This window comes from Ceratotherium simum, chromosome 7 (genome assembly GCF_057802395.1).
Source record: "Ceratotherium simum simum isolate JZ-2026a chromosome 7, ASM5780239v1, whole genome shotgun sequence".
Taxonomy (NCBI): domain Eukaryota; kingdom Metazoa; phylum Chordata; class Mammalia; order Perissodactyla; family Rhinocerotidae; genus Ceratotherium; species Ceratotherium simum.
Genome location: NC_141906.1, coordinates 55,282,189 through 55,292,579, shown reverse-complemented (window position 1 = coordinate 55,292,579; position 10,391 = coordinate 55,282,189).

Sequence of the window (10,391 nt, the reverse complement as noted above, 5' to 3'; positions counted from 1 at the left end):
TATAGTCTGCTGATGGTATGGCTCATTATATTCATCTCTGCACAGTTAGGAAGAATATTTATTGGCCTTGACTTCTGGGATAATGATTTTCTGATGCAGCTAATAAAATAAATTTCTGGATATTGGAAGTGCTTCAACTTTCAGCTCTGGTTTTCTGTGAAAGCTGCCAAGATCTTATGCCCATACTTCATCTGAAAAGTTTAGAATTGGAAAGATTATGTCCAGTGATTTTGTTTTCTAACCACTAAATAGTAATGTCAATCAGCAATGCATGTATATTCTTAATGTGAATTTTTAAGTTTTCTGTATTCTGTCAGTTAAAAAGTGCCATTTATATTTGAAAGAGCAAGGTTCATATATTAATGGTCTCAAAATCAGACAGCCTTATGAGAGAATTAAGACCAATACTGAAGTTGTATTAATCATCATCATTGTTGTTGTAAGTGGTATATAGTATGATCTTCTTTAATGGTCATTTTGTGATACAGGAAGATTTGTTGAGCGTCCTTTTTTTATTATTATGATTTTTTTTTTTTTTTTTTTGGCTTAAAAGGACCTTAGCTCTGACATTGTGCATTTAGTTAAGATATATAAGAAAAGAAGGTAATAGAATAAGGTATCATGAGAGAACTCTGGGTATAATTATGTACAACTCAAGAGTGTCGTTTACATTGGTACAATCACAATATTGCTAATCATCACAGTTTTTTGACTTTTGGCAATAAAGTATCTTGAAAGGACAGCCTTTTCTAATTCCCATAAAAGGCATCTTTTGGACTAGCAGCAGGTCTGTTTGTACATTCCTTTTCAAACCATCCAATATCCCAGTGATATGAAAATTTTGTTCACATTCACAGTCTAGTCACCACCTCAATAACATTCCTAGGTTCATTGCATGAGTGAAGAGAAATAAATAGATTATTTTTCCATTATAAGGACATTGCTGTTGGGATTTAAGGTATAGGGTGATTTTCGTTGGAGAATTTATTTGATAAGTGATTTTCAGTCTTGATTACTTAAGGGATAAGAGCATTTTAAAGATTTTTATGGTTTGTTTTTTGGTTAATGAGCTGGGAGAAAATGATTACTGTTTTACTTGCCTTCATAATGAAATCACTTTGTAAAACTTTACAAAACACTGATAGAGTAGTGGAAAACAATTTTTTTCCTAAATATCTTATAGATGAGGATAATTTTCCTGGAATGCTCCTCTTAAGTATTAAAATTACTGAATTATTAGAACTGATCATACTAACAGTTATGATTTAACATCATGAATGATGTTTTAATATCAAATTTATTATAAGTAAATCATTTCGATTTTAGACATTGAATCTTTGTAATTTAATTGACTCTTCTCTCCAAGGTGCAACTTCTGAACTTGAAGAACATTGCCCATTTTTGTTTATTTCCATAACATATAATTCAAGTGAAATCTAACTTACAAGTTGTCAATTTATAGCCTGAATTAATGGTAATATCTTTGTCATCTTCACTATTTGAGTAAAATAAGGAACGCTCAAAACTTACAGATGAGCTTTAAAAAAATAAAATATATGAAACTATTTACTTTGCTTATTTATCCAAAGATACCTTTAAGACTTTTTGAATCTGAAAATTAAAATGAAACTTACTTTTTTTCCTTAAAGTCAACAGCCAAATCCTATCCAAGCCGTGCTTGCTTTACTCTCTTGCTCCTCCTAGTTCTCTTACCTCCTCAGAGTCATAACATTCACTTACTTTGGAGGCAAATTTTCTCTGCCTCATTCCTCAGTCAGGCTGTGGGCTTGTCCCTTCCTGTCTTTTCCTTTCTTAATTTATATTTGAACAGCATTTAATTCATTGGGAAGCTTATGATCAAGAGGTTAAGTGGTATAAGCAAAGAGGACAGTATTAAGGAGCCTGTAGTATAAAAAAGAAGTCTCCTAACTGTCGTGGCTCTTCTTTTGACTAGTTAGCTTTTAGTGCCTTCCCAGGAATCCTGTTGTGAAATTTTCAGAATTATTTCCTTTGTATGGGATGAAATAGTCAATGGTGCTTTATAATGAGAAATGAGTTGCTTCTTATAGAATAGCATACAAATGTAATACTACTGGAAGAAAGTAGAGCCAGGTGTTGATTCTCAACTGTAAGAGGATGGAGAGATTTCCCCCTACCCCTCGGAGCCAATAATTTTTAAAAAGCATGTTATCTTTAGGAAATTGCCGGGTATTCAGGTAACATAGTTTTACATGAATGGGAGATAAAAAATGATGTGTTGTCATGTGCTGATCTGACTGCATTACCATGTTTGTCTTTTATTGTCTAATGAATTTCTGTTTTTTAAATGCTGCTGATAAAATTCTTGACATAATACATTTTTGACAATAATAGTATTTTTATGTATAATGTATAGGTTTTACTCTGATGTACTCTTGATTCGTGTTTCTTAAACTGGAATTTGAGGGCCTTCTATGGGGTTGTTAGATTGACTCTGAGGACTATTTCTCTTAAATACAGATGCCTTTTCATCTAGTAAACCAAAAATTTATCTTTAACAATATTGAATGCCATCACTCTGTGCAGGGAGGGGAGGAAGAGAGTAGAATTTTAAGAGAACTAAAATTTTTAAGGCATACAAGTTATGTAGAGTAGCTTAGATTCAGAATACATGAAGTGTATTAGCAATGAAACATTTCACTTTGAACTAAGTATTTCTTCAACAAAACATGTTCTTTCTGCCTAATTGCTAATGTGAAATTATGAAAGGATTTATTGAAATACGTTATGTGCTCAGCCTGAGAAACAAATAGTAGGAATGCTAACTTAATTTGTTTTACTGCTTTTTTGAAGAAGCGTACTTAAAACTGTTGTGATAATGGTTCATAGTCTGGTAAAGTTTTGTTCCAGCTTTCAAGGTTCCTATAGCCTAAAGTTTTGTAGCACATTTCTCATGTGCTTACCAAGTGTCTTAAGCATCAAATAAATTGGGGACATTTTAATACATAATTTAAATGCATTTCTTTGTTAAACTAAGAGAAAAGGCAAAATAATCTCTCAATCTTATTCCTAAAGAAGAATTCTTAAAGAGAAATTCTCTCTTCTTAAGGAAGTATTACTTCTTGAGTAGTACTGGAAATCATTACAAGGAAACATTTCAAAGAAGGGATCATTTTCTCTTCAGCTGAAAAGAGAACAAAATCTCATTAATTTTTTCAGTAGGAAAGGCTAGTCTGGATTATTAAATATTCTGGATCATATTTTTTTAATGAATATAGTTTTATTACTTTCGTAAATGTGTGCTAACAACCAGACAAACAGATTGCTTAAGACTTGGTCTTTTGGGCCAGCCCCATGGCGTAGCGGTTAAGTGCACGCGCTCTGCTTCAGCGGCCCTGGGTTCGCAGGTTTGGATCTCTGGCATGCACCAACGCACCACTTGTCAAGCCATGCTGTGGCGGCGTCCCATATAAAGTAGAAGAAGATGGGCACAGATGTTAGCCCAGGGCCAGTCTTCCTCAGCAGATAGAGGAGGATTGGCATCAGATGTTAGCTCAGGGCTAATCTTCCTCACCGAAAAAAAAAAAAAAAAAAAAGACTTGGTCTTTTTTGTTGACAGACCTAGTTACCTATGAGTAGTACTGTGGAAACCAAAAAAAACCAGTCTAACTTCTTTGGTAAATTTATATAGATTATAGATGGTGGAAAGATGAATTTCTGCCCCAAACCTTAGGTGAATTATCACTAATTCACTATTTAATTGTAGAGATTTTCCTAATGAACTCTTACTTCATTGGAGCAAATCTTTAGATCTTTTAGAGTACAATTTATTTACCTTTTCCCAAATATCAGTCTTAATAAAACATGATAAATTTGCTATGTCCACCTTCCAATCTTTTGTATCCTATACCAATAGTGTGCTTCCTTTGCTCCTTTCCTAGACCAGTTGTTACTGGTTTGACCATTTTATTTTTATTTTGTGTGCTTTGTCTGTAGTTTATTAGAACCTTTTATAATATGGCTCATTTTTGCATGGGTTCTGTTTTACCATGTGTTAAATATTTTTTTTAAATCTATTCAGTAATAAGATTAGACTTTAACGTGAATATGGCATCTTGTCGTACAATGCCAATTTTATTGGAGCTTTGTTGTATTTATTTTATGGATCTATGGTCCATAAATGGAAGAGTTATAGTAAAATAATTTTATTAAAAACTTCTTAGTTTTCTCTCAAATTATATCATTTTGAAGAAGTTTTATCCTGCTGGATTTTGGCTTTCTCAACCTTAAAGTATTAATCAAAATTGTTCCACACATTTCATGGATTGTTTTAACTATTAAGTTAAAATTGTGGATATTATGAAATATTCAAATACCATACTTACAATTATTTTTTAAAACTATTAAAAATAAGTAAAATGGATATGTATAAAGCCGGATTTACCCAAAACTCAATGGGGTGGGTGTGGGTGTGGGGGGGGTATAAATTGAGTATTATTTATAATTTATTTTTCCACTTAGAAAAGCGATTGTGGATAAAAGCCCTTCACGTATTTTGAAGATCAAAAGAAAGTTTGCTTTCATATGATTGCTACCAATTGCATTTGAACCATGAAAGATGAAAGACTAATACTTTATTTGAACAACTTGTCATTTGAGACTGACTTAGCAAAATTTTTGTGAGTATTGAATTAGGTGAAGTTAGTTTACCTCTTGTACTTTACCTGTATTATTCTGTCATGCAAATCAAATGGCTTATAGCAAGTTCATACAGTTAATTTTATCTACAAATGTAGAAACTTTACCTGTTTTGGATTTATATCATTTCTTAAAACTACTTTGAATATTGAGAGAGAATTTATAAAAATAATATCAGAGAAACTTGAGTTAGATTCCTCTGCCATATCCTTGTTATGGCACTTTTACACAAGTCACTTGACCTCTGTCATCTTGAGTTTCATCTTCTGTAAAATAGTGATAATATTTGCCAGTATTGTTATGAAGTTCAAACTGGGCCCTATCCACAGCACTTAATAAATGTTAAATGAATACACCTTAATACTTGAACAAAAAACAATTGGTGAAAATAGGTTTTTTCTTTTCAACAAATTTTTCCATCCTCCATAAACTGAAATAACTGCAATTTCCTGTTTTATTCTACCATTTGTTTTTCTGTGTTTTTTTTTTTGTGAAGAAGATTACCCCTGAGCTAACATCTGTTGCCAATCTTTCTCTTTTTGCTGAGGAAGATTGGCCCTGGACTAACATCTGTGCCCCTTCCTCTGCTTTATATGGGACACCGCCACAGCATGACTTGACAAGCAGTACTCGGTGTGCACCTGGGATCCGAACCTGTGAACCCCATGCCGCCGAAGCGGAGCGCACGCACTTAACCACTATGCTACCAGACTGGTCCCTACCAATTGTTTCTATAATCAGACTTATTCATATTCCTCTTGGACTAAATATTTCAATAAACCCGAAGCATCTATTATATGCCAGGAAGTGTTCTAGGCCTGAGTATGTAGCAGGACACAGAATAGACAATTATTTCTAATCCTTATGGGATTTTCATTTTAATTGGTAAGTAAAATATGTAAGTTTATCATAGGGTGACAAAGTTATTAAGGGGAAATAAGTCAAAGAAGGGGTCTGGGGAGTGTGTGAGTATAGGGGTTGGTATTTTAATTGGAGTATACACTGATAAAGTGACATTGAGCAGAGATCTGAAGAAGTGGACAGTTGAGCCATATGGATATCTGGGAGAAGAGCATTCCAGGCAGAAGGAATATTACATGCTAAGGCGCTGAGCTGGTAATGTGCTTGGTGTTTTCAAGAAACAGCAAGGAGATTATTGTGATTATAGTGAGCAAGAAGAGAATATTAGCCATGATTAGAAAGTGAAGTTAGAGAGAATGGGAGTAATGATAGTGCCTGATTGTAGGTAATCATGTAGAGCATTTTAGGCCTTTCTAAAGACTTAAACTTTTGTTGAGTGACGTGGGAAGCAATTAAAGTTCTGAACAAAGCAAGGATGGAAGTGGGTAGTATTAGACAGGAAGTTAATACAATAATCTAGATGAGAAATGGTGTAGTTTGAATAAGGCCCAGGGCAATGGGAATAATAATTGGTCAAATTATAATAATATAATTAAACATGATACGTAATACAATGTAAATACTGTGTAAATACTTGTTATGCTATGTTATTTAGGGAATAATGACAAGAAAGTGTACATCTTCAATACAGACGCAACCATTGTAGGCCTTTCATTGGGAGGTGGGTTGACTCTGCAGATGTGGAACCACAGATACAGAGGGCTGACTGTACTTTCTATAGTGTTATGGAAGCACTAGCTTTAAAAAGCAAGGCTGGGGCCGGCCCCATGGCTTAGTGGTTAAGCGCGTGCGCTCCGCTGCTGGCGGCCCTGGTTCGGATCCCGGGCGCGCACCGACGCACCGCTTCTCCGGCCATGCTGAGGCCGTGTCCCACATACAGCAACTAGAAGGATGTGCAGCTATGACATACAACTATCTACTGGGGCTTTGGGGGGAAAATAAATAAATAAATAAATAAAAAAGCAAGGCTGATAATATATAAGCATATGGCAAACTTAAAGGGGGAATGCCATTTTATTACTTCTTGAAATGAAGCGTTTTCTTTTTGTGGTAGTTGGAAATTGGTATTCTGACTCAAGTTGACAGTTTTAGCACTAGAGGGCAGGCTTGCGTCTAGATTGTGAAGAGCTACAAATGGATTAATTTAGCCAAACTTAGTAGCTATATTCAGTCCCAATTAGTGAATGCACTTGTTTCTCAAGTGACAAGTTTACTATCTACTATACTTTTTCTATTGGCTGGGAAAGCATAAAATAAGGCTAATGGTTGATTTTAGTATATCTAGGGCTGGTAGTTGAAATTAATGTATATTTGCATATTAAGTCCAAGGAAACTCAACTGCAGCTTACTACAATTATATTAAGATCTGATACATATATAAACATAAGCGAATTTGAAGCTGGTCAGAAGAAATCTTGGACATGAAAACGTTTGTATCACGCTGTTAACTTTGTGCTGTCAATTGTATTAAGAGTTAGAGCTACAAAGATGAGTAAAATATAGCCCCTGCCTAAAGAAGCTTTGGTGTAGCAATGCTGTATCTATTTAAATGTCTTTTTTCCTTCAATAATAGAAATCCTGTTTTATCTTTGGTACGTCCAAGTGCCCATCACAGTACCTGGTACTTAAGTACTTAGGTTATTCATAATGTGTGAATAAATGAATGAAAAGAGACAGGGAAAAAAGAACAGAGTCAGGAATTGGGGCCTTTGCAAAACTCCATTTTCTTTTAACACTTTTTACCTTGCACAAAGCCTCTCCTATTAACAAACATGTCTAAAAGTGGTTATGGAGATGATTCCAATTTTCCGTCTTTACTCCCACTTTTCTTTCTAATAGTCTTCCTCCAGGCCCATGATCAAGAGCGGTTAGTAGAAATAACCTATTGGCATCCACAGAGATTGGAGGTCTAGCCTTTTTATGGTCACTGGAGTGGAGAAGGATAAATGTGGAAGATGGACAACTCTTTCTCTCTGGCTTGTATCAATTTGAAAAGTTTGAGGTAAAATGGAGCTTTTTGGGCACCCTTCTATTTTTCCCACTTTTTACCCAGAAAATTTGCCCACACATGGTCCTTCTGCTCCCCCAGTCCTTTTAGGGTCCCTACGTCTACATGCTGGTTCCTCAATTTCCTTATCTATAACATGAGAATAATAGTCCTCACCTCATAAGATTGCTTTGAGAGTGAAATGTAATAATGCATGCATAAATATTAGCTACACTGCTGTTTGGAAAAACAGATCAACTCGTCCTTGTTGGAGGGATCTGTGTTCATTAAGTGTTAGTTATTTTATAGTAGAGTCAAATAAATGGCAAAAAAAAGTTGATTCACTGAGTCGGATACATTTAGAAATGCAAATCTCTTAGGAAATTAGTCTCTAATGTCAATGATATAAACTCATTTGTTTTATTTGCTCTACTAATGTGGGGCAATATAGTGAAATGGTTCTTCAAAGGTATATTAAATATAAGTAATTGCGATGATCAATTTAGAGTGAACTTGGCACCAAGTAATAAGTGCTCAGTAGCATTAGCTATATAGCTGTCTTTAAAAGTGGATCACTCTGACCTCCTAGAAAGGACTCTTTTTTTAAAAGGCAAATATTAAAAATTATAAATCCAAAATACTATAATGTCTTATTACATTGTTTGACTCTCCTAAACCAGTTTAAAAAAATTCAAGTAGCAAGACTCTTTTCCAAAAGAAGTTTTACTTAGAAGCATAATATTTAAAGCAGAAAGCTAACTGATGTGCTCTAGTTGAAGTAAGAAACTCTTAAGTCCTCCCCACTCACCACCCCCACTGCCACTATCACTTCTGAGAAAACTCAAAGGAACCCCCTAGCTCCCTGACTTGCATATTTTGAAAACCACTGCTTCCACACTTGCACCTCGGGCTGTCAAACGTGTGAACAAGGTAATAGAGAAAACTGAATCTCTATTTAGAAATTTCTATTTCATTTTCTGTATAAAAGCCAAAAAGTGGCTAGAATTGTTTCAGTATGGCATAAGATGAGATATATTTCAAGCATCATTGGAAATGTAGAACTATAAAGTTTATGATAATTTTGTCTCAAGTTCATTCTCTAGAGTTGGTCTAAAAGGGAGTGATATGTAAGAAGTACCAAGAGAGATTTGAGATAGATATGAGAATGAAGGAATGAAGGTCTACAGGCTGAGGCTTCACTATGGCCCCTTGCTACATAGGATAAAAAAGAGTACAGTTCCTAGTCTCTGAGAGCAGGGATCATGTTAGTCATAACTGTTCTTCACTGTGTCCACCACATAATAAGGGCTTAATAGATGTTTACTAAATGAATGAAAACATTTATATGTCTATCTTCTCTGCTAAACGGCAAGTTACTTGAGAGACAGAGGCCATGTTTCATTTATCTTTTAGTGCCCAGTGGCAGCACATGGCCAGTAAATTAGAGTTTGCTTACTGAATTAATCAACAAATGAATGAATGAACAAATGTACACGTATTTGCATAAAAATATATCTACGTTCCCATGAGGCTAAGATTCTTGAGGGAAAAAACCATATCTTCAGCTCTTAGCATAGTGCCTGACTCGGTAGGTCGTCAAAAATGTATGTAGAACTGAATAGAACTTAGGAAGTACCAGAGTAGTCTCACATAACCTGGCACAGTGTCTTCCAAATGGTGTCTTCCAAATGGACACTAAAATTATTTCGTGATTAAACACAGAGATCCCACTAGGCATTTTCTGAGTTAGTGCCAGTTGAATAACATGAGCAACAAGCTGTAGGAGTTCAGAGGAGGGAGAGTTGTGTGAACTGAAATGGTCAAGATGGCTTCTCAGAGCAAGTGAGACTTGATGATGGTAGGGGTACTTTGGCATTTTAAGGGCATGAGTTAGACAGCCAGAGAGAAAAGAGGCTGGGAACGGGGAGACCAGTAAGGAAAGCACGATGTGGAAAGAGCCCTGGGCTTGAAGTGTAAAGATCTGTATTCTGAGTCCTTGTTTTGCTGCTCACTTGCTATGATACCTGGAAATTACTGTAGCTCCCTTTTCTTCCTCTGTGAAGTGAAGGTAAGATTGATGTGTATATTGATATGGTACTTCAAAGTGTTTCTAAGATGTTAAGTAAAACTTAATGCTATGCTTTGAATGCAGTGGGTTCCAAATAAATGTTTGTTGAATGACAAAGAATAAATGATAATGACAAGAATGGAGCCGCTGGAATGTCAGCTCCTGCATCTGCCTGCAAACCTGTGAACTCTTATGGGAAAAAAAGTAAATACATGACGCCGCCGAATCTCATGATCAGAAGAAAGACTTTTTGAATCAGTTGGAAACTCCTATGAGACTCTACAGTTATGTCAGAGGTGAATAAGTCATAAACTTGTCATGCTGACATTATTTCTAAGGTTGCTGCCTTCTTGAAAGAGGCAAACCACAAGATAAACAAGAAAAACTTAAAAAGGAAAAGCTTTGTGAAGGATGGATGCTTCATTTGCTGTAACTGCTTGCATCTTACTAATGAGTCACTTTTTTTCCTTAACTGGTAATTTGTTTTAAATTTGGTCATAAGTGGTTACATTGACTAGTCTAATGTTACACAATAGCTGAAGAAAAGCTGACAAGCCACCAGCTGAATAAGAGAAAATATGATTCTTTTTGAACTTAGAATGTATGAATCGGTAATAGTAAGCTTGATCTTGAACTTCATGATGTAAAATTGGGTTTATTGGAACTTCTCCCTTATGACCAAAAGTCTCAGCATCTTTCTTTGTCTCTGAAATACCCCATATCTCTGCTGCCTTCTGT